The 11,100-nt window shown below is 43.6% G+C and overlaps 1 pseudogene; it reads right to left on the bottom strand.

Moving 5' to 3' along the window:
• Positions 1 to 9,498: 9,498 nt before the first annotated feature.
• LOC126286664 (U6 spliceosomal RNA) lies at positions 9,499 to 9,598 on the bottom strand (annotated as a pseudogene).
• Between the last annotated feature and the right edge of the window lie 1,502 nt (positions 9,599 to 11,100).

The following is an 11,100-nucleotide window of genomic DNA, read 5'->3' as shown; positions in this document are numbered from 1 at the left end:
TCTCACAGATACGATTCTTTTATCTTGGAGGCCCTGTCTTCAGCGGTGAAGCATCAAACAGTGAATTAACTTTTGGCTTCGAGCTGATTGAGGTATAAGAGTGACTGTGTCGTGCTTGTCCTGTTAGTGAATGTGGCAACCAAAGAGCTCGTCGCTTTGTGTTATCTTAATCTTTATGCACAGGTGTTTCTGATACAGTCGAAACAATCTTTTACGTTTTCTCTATCTCTTCAGATGTTTTATACAGGTCTTCTGCAACAATTTTTCTACCTACATTAATGTTTTCTTATGTCATCGCTGTTGCAGAACGTCCAGACCGGGGAACATATTCGAGAAACGCTCTTCGTCTCCCAAACGCTCCAAATGAACTACCGTTCTGAACAACACAGGAACTGAAATATCGTATTTATCCACCGATACCAGGCAGCGACTTTCAATTAAAATGTCCTCCACTGTAAGGGAGCTATATAATGTGTCTTAGAATACAGGCTGTGACACGGGAACAACGCCATATTGAATTTTTTGTCCGGTCGTGAGTCGTGCACGGCTAGCATAAGTTGTTAAGGTGACCGCTCTTTTAAAGCGGAAAATCCTTATTTGAGTCTTTGTCCGGCACAAATTCTCATAATAGTCATTCCCTTATACAGCTCGTGGTTGTTCGTACTCGCACCTGCGACTACATTTCACGTATTTCATAGCGGCTGCAGTCGCCGCATCGCCTGTTCCTTCGGACATGCTTGCATGCTCCACTTTCCCCAAGACATTATCATTGTGATCGTTAGAAATTAGGTTATTTGTAACCGTAGCACCTAAGTAATTAATCGAATTGACAGCCTTTAGATTTATGTGATTTGTCGTAAAACGAAATTCAACAGAATCCTTTTAGTACTCGTACGGATGACCTCTCACTTTTCATTTTTTAGAGTCAATTGCCACTTTTGGCGCCCTACAGATATCTCCTGTAATCATTTTGTAATCGATTTTGATCTTTTGACGACATTACGAGTCTAAGAAGGCTTCTAACATTCATGGTGGTGTCTGTTTGTACTATATCGTGTCTCCCTACCACTCTCGCGCAACGACGCTCTGAGCGTGTTTTTTAGGGAATTGACTAATTTGAACCTGGGACCTGTTGCTGGTAAGGAGACGCCAGACTACACATGGCATGTAGAATTCAGAAGAGTTCAGTGAGACTAGCGATGATATAACCAAATATTTAATGATTTCACCGTCAGCTCCACTGCACTCCCTGTAAAAGAATCTTAATACTAACTAAATTTAGTGGAAGGGGTTCAAGGCTTTCCTATTTTCAGTTAGCTGGTAAAATAACGTCGAGAAAGCAGTTAAGTTTACCACTGGAAATTTTATTCTATCACAAAACATTGTTTATAAATTGCACTATTGATAAAAGGAAATGTTTCAATACAGGATGGTAAAAACCAACTGCGTTCAACAAAAATGTGAATGAATATTCCCTGAGTGGGTTTCCAAGTTCTACAATGGATCGAAGGATGACCTATGCCATGTCACATCTATAATCTAGGTTGAAATTAAGTTTTACAAGAGAGAAAACTATCAAAATGGTCTAGAGTGACCTTCAATTATCTTTAATTACTTATCTAACTTGTCGTAAATTACAGTGGCTGATGTGGCTTCTCAATAATTATATAACAGAGAAGTCATCGCCTTTCAGATTTTTACTTCAAGTGGCAAATGTGAAACCATGAGCTTTAATTTACGATCGACACTAGTATTACGCAAAAAGGGGGTGTAACAGATGAGACTTCTACAGTTCTGAGTGAAGCTTTATGCGCTGTTGTGCAGCATCGCGTGCGTTCATTACCTTGACGTTGGTTAGGCAGCTTCAGGGGGGCAGCGGCCGGCGGAGCAGCCATCCAGCTCGCCGTCTCGGCACTAACTCTCCTAACTTCTCCTTACTACCATTTACCGAAGTTGGTTTTAAAAAAAACTATTTGGCTGTGTTTTCATCTGACCAATCAGGGTCTCAATGTTAACCTTAAGCTCCACCTACAAAAATTCTGTTTATCCAATGAGAAACTTTATACTTTTTAAAGTTTGCAGCGTAACAGAGACGCGAAAAAGTCTCACGCTAAAACTTGCAGCTGGTGTGGTCCTTTTAGCGTTATCGTAAGATCAATACTGTTCTTCTGGAGGGCTCTATCTTTTTACATGGGCTGGGGGGTGGTCCTTGATCTAACAAAGACGCGAAAAGGTCTCACGCTAAAACTTGCAGCTGGCGTTGTCCTAATGGTTAGCTGGCAACGTGGGTGTCCAGTCCGTCCCTTATCGTAGGGCCTTCTAGCTTAACACGGTTCTGCTCTCGGTTTCTGTTCTCGTTTCTCCCCTCGGAACTGCGTCTGTCTCACGGTGGGAAGGTATGACATGCATTTAGGCATTCTTGTGTTGGTCTGTGGTATTCCATTTGCTCACTCGTTACTCATATTACTTTGGTTAATTTAATGTCACGATTTATTCGGAGCTATGTGACATACTACTGGATTTGCTTATCATGTCAGGGTTTTCATGGGAGGTGTTGGATTTGCCTGACACCTTACAGGCTGCTCAGATTGTCTCCTAAATCGTTTATGTACAGGCTGACAATTATTGAACTATATGAAAAAAAATAGTTGCAAACTAAGGCGTGCACAGACTTTATTCAACATGTAAACGTCACTACAGATATTCGGATTTAGGTTACGACATGTTCGATATGCCTGCCATCATGGCGATGATGTCGCGCAGACGAATAGCGAAATTCTGCATGACCCGCTGAAGTGTCGGAACATCGATGCTGTCGATGACCTCCTGAATGGGTGTTTTCAGCTCAGCAGTGGTTTTGGGATTACTGCTGAACGCCTTGTCTTTAATATAGACCCACAAAAAGGAGTCTCATGTGTTCAGATCCGGGGAATATGGCGGCAAATCGAGGTCAATGCCAGTGGCCTCTGCATATCCCAGAGCCAGAATGTGGCCCTCAGACTGCTCCTCCGGGACATCAGCACTCTCCTATTTCGATCTGGTCTAGCTCCGTCTTGCGTGAACCATATCTTGTCGAAATTAGGGTCATTTTGGATGAAATCATCTTCCAAAATCTTCACGCAACGTTCGGTAGTCACTGTGCAATCCAGGAATATCGCACCGATTATTCCGTGGTTGGACATTGCAGACCACACAGTCACCCGTTGAGGGTGAGTAAACTTCTCGATCTTGAAATGCGGATTCTCTGTCCCTCAAATACGCCAATTTTGCTTATTGACGAACTCATCCAAATGTAAGTGAGCTTCGTCGCTAAATGAAACCATATCCACATCAGACTAATTCCTACAATGCCCCGCAGCCAACCGTGCAGCTCTAACATCCTAACGCAAACCGTTCAGAAGTTATGACGATTTTATTTCATATACTTCAATAATTGTCACCTTGTAGATTAGATTATGAACAATGGAGGGCGTGTAACACATTCGCGTCATGAAAAGTAAATCTCATGAATCTTAGGAAACTGAACTGCTCGAAATTACTGTTCCCAGGAAAACACTCCAAGTCAACTGAGAGTTTTGTACCCCGACTGACGACGAACGCTTTCGTATACAAAAATCCTTCGGCTATTGTTCGTTGCGTTGTATCATTTCAATAGAACCCTGTGACTTTTCCAGACGTCTGTTGTAGTCCTAATGGTCCAACACGAAGTTTATATGTCTTGCCGAGTGAAACATGGCAGTGGGCGTACCTTTGTAGAAAGGCAGTGGAAAATAGCTTCTCACAAGGGCAGCACACGGTAAGTGGATTTCTGTAATTTTTTTTACCCTTACGGTACATGAAGTTCAGAACTCCGATGTACCTCTCCAAAAGCACTTCGATACAACACTCAAAAACTCTCTTAAAATCGGCTTTGAAGCTTTCAGACTACGTTTAATACGCTTCTTAGTATTAGGCAGATTTTTTTCGACAACCAGGATGGCTCTGTCGTAAACCACTCTCTCCCTCGGTACGTGGGGCCTGGGTTCCAATCATGGCAGAAACAAACCCTAAAATACAAACCATAAAATACAAAATCATAGAAAAATGAATTTGTAAATTTTTTAATCATACAATCTTGGTTAACTATCTTTTATACAGGATAAGCAATTAGAAATTTTGTTTGTAATGAAAACTGGATTATTGTGTGCAATATGTAGTTAGAAATGAGAAAACGTGCATTTTTCATAAATATTATGTATACAGACAGTTCATCCATCCCGGGAATCGAGATCGTAGACGATTTTTGTCTGTTATCGATGCTGACACTGGCAAGATATCGGTCCCAGAAATTCCAAGACTTCCGAGAATGTTTGAATCTCAAATTTGAAGCCGGATAACAAATGACAAAAGAAATATTTATTGTTGTGATACAATTTCACATTCACTTGTAAAACCTTGCTTCTATCACATTTCATGAGTCTACAACAACAGGAAATACTCTGTATAATTTGATGAGTGAGTATGTTAGTCTCAATATGTGTGACATAAATGGGCGCATCTTTTGGCTGCATTGCCTTAAAGGCTTCAATCTTTTACGCGGCTGAGGGTCTGTAGACCTTGGTATGTGACATAAATTGCAACTTCATACGTCTACTGGTTACTGAGAAAAAGGGTTCTAAACGGTCAGACAGACAGACACAAAGACGGACAACAAAGTTTTACCGACTGAAGCAAGGAAAACTGTGAATGACTGTTAGATGTGTTAATGATCATATTTTTAATGAATTTTATATTTAAATGACGCAGGTATTAGAACTGAATTAAAAAAAATAATGAGCAAAACGAGGCTCGATGTAGCAATTACCAATCTAGTGCGCCTCATGTATTCCACATTTCACGGAAATGCTAGTAAAACAGGCACCTTCGCTTTTTAAATTTGATTCCACCTGGAATCAATCCCATGTCCTTCACGCAGCGAAGGAGCATTGTACCATAGAGCCAAAATGCCTGTTACAAAATATATTCCTTATTTTAGCAAATGTAACGTGGTCGAAAAACTTCGAAGCCTGTTTTCTCGAGAATTTTGGAGAGTTGCTCCGAACTGCTTTGGAAGGTATGCACTCTTACATAAGACTAATAAACAGATAAAACGACCACCACGAAATACGTCACAAATTGATAGTCTTGCAGGTATTGACAGAAAGTGCAAAATTGTAAACTTTGTCGGCAGCGCAATTTCACCGCGCATCTGGCAAGGATAATAAACAGGAGACATGTCGTTACCGGGACATAAAATCCTTGCGAATTTCATTTCGTGAACTCAGTTGGACAGTGACTACGCCTCGAAGACAGCGCGTGAACAATATACGCGGATGTCAGCATTTGAGAGATGCCGTGCAGTTGGGATCGAGAAAAACAGTTTGGAATAATCGGCGAATCGAATAGGAGCGAAACCACTGTTCGATTATGCTGGCAGGAATGGGTCAACCATGGACGATCACAGAGTCAAGAAGGAGGCGATCGACCAAGACAGACGGCAGAATGTGACGATCGAGCAATCGTGAGAGAGGCACTCAGAGTTCCGGATCAACATTATCATCGATCCGACAGCTGGTGCTTCAGTGACCACAAGGGCCATTAACAGGCGGCTCACAGGAAGAGGGTTAAGCTCACGGCACTCCTTGCACTGAATTCCACTGACCTCTGTACACCAACAAACAGTTTGCAGTAATGTCGTGCACATTCGACTGGAATATCATTGACTGGAGTAGAATTGTCTTCGGTGCTGATTCCAGCTTTAAACTGAGCACCGAGGACCAGCGAAGACGTGTCTGGAGACCGCCGGACAGCGGAGAATATCAAAGTGACTGTCGCCAGCCTTACGGCCATACTGCCAGCAGTGATGGCCTCGCGTGATACTTCTCTTCCTAGTAGGACCCTTTGGTTGCCGTCCGCGGCGCCCTTGCAGCAGAGCGAAACGTTGACGATGTTCTACGCCCCGTTTTGTTGCCCTCCATGGCAAAACATCCCGGGCTTACATATCAGAAAGATCATTCGCGCCCTCAAACCTCGTCCACCAAGGTCCCCGGATCTCTACCCAATTGAGAATTTTTGGAGCACTAGATGCAGGACCCTCGATTTCCCTCAAGAGGATGCCACAACTCTATTTGTGGCTGGAGAACATCTTGAGACCTCTGAAAAGGTTATGACATTCACATATACACTACTGGCCATTAAAATTGCTACACCAAGAAGAAATGCAGATGATAAACGGGTATTCATTGGACAAATATATTATACTAGAACTGACATGTGATTACATTTTCACGGAATTTGGGTGCATAGAGCCTGAGAAATCAGTACCCAGAACAACCACATCTGGCCGGAATTAACGGCCTTGATACGCCTCGGCATCAAACAGAGCTTGGATGGCGTGTACAGGTACAGCTGCCCATGCAGCTTCAACACGAAACCACAGTTCATCAAGAGTAGTGACTCGCGTATTGCGACGAGCCACTTGCTCGACCATCATGGACCAGACGTTTTCAGTTGATGAGAGATCTGGAGAATGTGCTGCCCAGGGCAGCAGTCGAACATTTTCTGTACCCAAAAAAGCCCGTACAGGACCTGCAACATACGGTCGTGCATTATCCTGCTGAAATGTAGGTTTTCGCAGGGATCGAATTAAAGGTAGAGTCACGGGTCGTAACACATCTGAAATGAACATCCACTGTTCAAAGTGCCGTCAATGTGACCATGAGGTGACCGAGACGTGTAACCAATGGCACCCCATACCATCATGCTGGGTGATACGCCAGTATGGCGATGACGAATACACGCTTCCAATGTGCGTTCACCGCGATGTCGCCAAACATGGATGCGACCATCATGATGCTGTAAACAGAACCTTGATTCATCCGAAAAGATGACGTTTTGTCATTCGTGCACCCAGGTTCGTCGTTGAGTACACCATCGCAGGCGCTCCTGTCTGTGAGAGAACGTCAAGGGTAACCGCAGCCATGGTCTCCGAACTGATAGTCCATGCTGCTGCAAACGTCGTCGAATTGTTCGTGCAGATGGTTGTTGTCTTGCAAACGTCCCCATTTGTTGACTCAAGGATCGAGAGGTGGCTGCTCTATCCGTTACAGTCACGCGGATAAAATGCCTGTCATCTCGACTGCTAGTAATACGAGGTGGTTGGGATCCAGCACGGCGTTCCGTATAACCGTCCTGAACCCACCGATTCCATATGCTGCTACCAGTCATTGGATCTCGACCACCGCAAGCAGCAATGTCACGATACGATAAACCGCAATCGCGATAGGCTACAATCCGACCTTTATCAATGTTGGAAACGTGATGGTACGCGCCGGCTGAGTGGCCGTGCGGTTCTAGGCGCTACAGTCTGGAGCAGCGTGACCGCTACGGACGCAGGTTCGAATCCTGCCTCTTGCATGGCTGTGTGTAATGTCCTTAGGTTAGTTAGGTTTAAGTAGTTCTAAGTTCTAGGGGACTGATGACCACAGCAGTTAAGTCCCATGGTGCTCAGAGCCATTTGAACCATTTGATGGTACGCATTTCTCCTCCTTACACGAGGCATCACAACGTTTCACCAGGCAACGCCGGTCAACTGCTGTTTGTGTATGAGAAATCGGTTGGAAACTTTCCTCGTGTCAGCACGTTGTAGGTGTCGCCACCGGCGCCAACCATGTGTGAATGCTCTTAAACGCTAATCATTTGCATATCACAGTATCTTCTTCCTGTCGGTTAAATTTCGCGTCTGTAGCACGTCTCTTCGTGGTGTAGCAATTTTAACGGCCAGTAGTGTAATTATATCGAAGACTTTCCAGATAATGTGGCTTGGAATCTCCTTCCTGGAAGAGCATTAAACAAGGTACATTGACCCGAAACAATACGGCGTGTAAGCACAAGTGGTATTTCACTACCGCTTCGAGGTCTTTTCGTCTTGCTGTGGAATGTATTTAAAACGGTGAAAATCATATTTAATCCTTCTCATTTAAAGGCGTTATCAATATTCGATGCAGGGCATGATGAGAAGCCTTTTCCAGTCATCACTTTCATTTTTACAAAAGCAAGTTGAAACATGTGTCGAATCTGTTGATTAGAGTACTCACCCTTTCTGCCGAAAAAAAGACCAGTAGGTGATTGTGCTGTTGTTGTGTTAAGGGTACGAAATAATTCCAATTCCACGTTGTGCTATGCGCTGACATGAACGTTACAGTGATCGTTGCTTGCCATAAGGCTCGGCACGCGTCACCTCAAGACAAACTTCATGGCTCAAGAATTCACTTTATTTTCTGCGTACTAGTATATAAAATATTCGTCTTTTATGTAAATAGATTGTTGCGTTGATATTTCTCTAATGACGTTGATAAAAATATGGTATAAATCCCAGTGAACAAATGCTTCTTTATGAACCAGCTGCTCAAAATCTATGAGCAATGTATTTTATTTTTGTAAAGAGTCTCGTATTCCGAGAAATTACTCATCTTTTAATAGCTACTCCAAAAGTTAAGCTAGTGAGAAGACAACGCGAAAGTGCCGAAATTTAGGGCATCGACACCCAGTGAGATAAGAGTGCAGAACAATGAACACGGGTAAATCACGAAAATAAAGTGACTTTAAGAAAGAGAGTGAATCTATGATAGAAGCTGAAACATTTTCAAGGTACATCGCAGAAATGCCAACATGCACTCATCCATAACAACAAAACAATCTTCGAATGCTGTTAGTCGCTATTATTAATTTACAAAATGTGTGAATAATTATGCAGTCGAAATTTGATGGTTGTCGTAGTTCCAATGCACAGAAATAATCATGTAACATGCGGACTGAAGAATAGAACAAACTTCACAGAAGACTAATGCACGACCGGTTGACTGACGTTAAACTTCATGGAAGGAACCTGTTGAAGTAACGTAGTCCACAGCTGGCAGAAATGGCAGGAAAAAAGAATGCCCTAGAAATAACGATTCGCTGCAGATCAGTGCTGCATAAAACTTTATCATTGCTTCTTGTATTTGTTATGCTCCCTTATGACTAGGTCATATTGGTCGACATTGTAGATGATCCCAATAACAAACTTGTAAATCAATAAATGTCCTACTCTCAACAGACAGCATAGCAATCTTTTTACTAGCTAACCCGTACAAAAACCAATCAAGAATTTTCTTCATTCCCTACTCATGAGATCGCGCCGGACTGTCATAAAATTTTGTAGTCTTAAGACAAGTTCCAGCAAACTGATAGAGGATCAAAAGAGTTTCCAAATGAGAATCATCCGGACATAATTTCAGATTCCGGTATTCATCAGTTGAACAACATGAAACTCTTCAGACTCACTAATGTGAAACAGAGAATGGGGAAAAAAGGGGACGGGACGAGTGGGAATTCGTGACACCAGCTGCACAGGGCACTGTGGTAATGTAATGGCCATTCAATGGCGATAGCTGAAAATTTGTACCGGATCGGGACTCGAACCCACATTTACCGCTTCTCATAAGCGGTTGCCTTATTTTTCGCGTCATTCTTGTATAGGGGCATTCTAATCTGCTCTGTAATGGTCCAATTTTAGCACATGTACCACGGAAGCGAGTACGTCACTACGGTCATCCGAACACGTACCTAACGGACTCAAATTTCCAACTTAACGCACGCTGCAATGCAGCGTCCTTCGACCATTAACACTGAAGTGAAAAAATTTGTGGGGCAGCGATATGCTCATATGCAGATGGCGGTGATACTGAGTACACAAGGAAAAAAACGGCAGTACACTGTACCCAGGATATTCACGTGAAAATGTTTCCTACGCGGTTACGGCCGCACGACGAGAATTAACATACACTGAACTCGGAGTGGTAGTTGCAGCTACGCGCATGGAACATTTTAGTTTGGAAATCGCTGAGGAATTCATCGTCCCAAGATTTACGGTGTCAAGTGCGTGCCGAGAATACCAGATTTCTGGCATTACCTCTCACCACGGACAACGCAGTGGCCGGCGGCCTTCACTTAACGCTCGAGAGCAGTGGTGTTTGCGTAGAGTTGTCAGTGTTAACAGACAAGCAACACTGAGTGAAATAACCGCAGAAATGAATGTGTAACTATGAGAATCTTATCCGTTACGACAGTGTTATGAAACTTGGCAGCAGACGACCGACGCCAAATGCCTTTGCTAACAGCACGACATCGCGTGCAGTGCCTCTCCTGGGCTCGTGGCCATATCGGTTGGAGCCTAGACGACTGTAAAGCCGAGGCCTGGGCAGACGAGTCCCGATTTCAGTTGGTAAGAGTTGATAGTTGGGTTCGAGTTGGCGTAGACCCCAAGAAGCCATGAGCCCAAGTTGCCAACAAAGCACTTTGCAAGCTGTTGGTGGCTCCATAATGGTGTGGGCTGTGTTTATATGGAATAGACCGGGTCTTCTGTTCCAACTGAACCGATAATTGACTGAAAATGGTTGTGTTCAGCTACTTGGAGACTATTTGCAGCCATTCGCGGACGTCATGTTCCCAGACAACGATGGATTATTTTCAGGATGACAATGCGCCATAGGATCGGCCCACAATTGTCCGTAAAATTTCGGACGTGCAATCGCATAAATTTCACTTCCTTGATTATGATATTTCGGTTGTTTACAGTCCAGCCATCTTCAGACTGAGCCGAGTCAGTGACGCTCCAGCACTTGCTCCGTCTGAAGACTGCGGACTGCGCATGCGGCCACAGATACACAAGGCGTTGATCGACGGCAGAGAGGTACAAAATGTGCGTGAAATTTGATCTATGGTTGCACGGTCGATTGAAACGGTAATATCGATGTATCACCGCGGGCTGCACCGTTGCGACGTCTTTGTGTGTTTATTACAGAAAGTGCGGGATTCTATGATTTGTCCAAGCTGAAGGCGCGATCTCTATTAATTAAATGGTCGCCAAACAAATTTCAATTGTTTATTTCACTGCCAAGCCCCAGCAGCGGGGGCTAAAATTTAGATGTTATCACACACCATAGAGTGCCCTGTGTCAATAAAATGCTCTGCCACAGGTGATTTATTAGGTTGTAAGAGCCGGGTGTACCTGCGGTGCTCTGTGCATCTGTCATAGGCTGT

The sequence above is a fragment of the Schistocerca gregaria genome, chromosome 1, assembly GCF_023897955.1.
Source record: "Schistocerca gregaria isolate iqSchGreg1 chromosome 1, iqSchGreg1.2, whole genome shotgun sequence".
NCBI classification, from domain to species: domain Eukaryota; kingdom Metazoa; phylum Arthropoda; class Insecta; order Orthoptera; family Acrididae; genus Schistocerca; species Schistocerca gregaria.
Note: the sequence above shows the minus strand (reverse complement) of the source record. Positions and strands in the feature narration are given on the sequence as shown.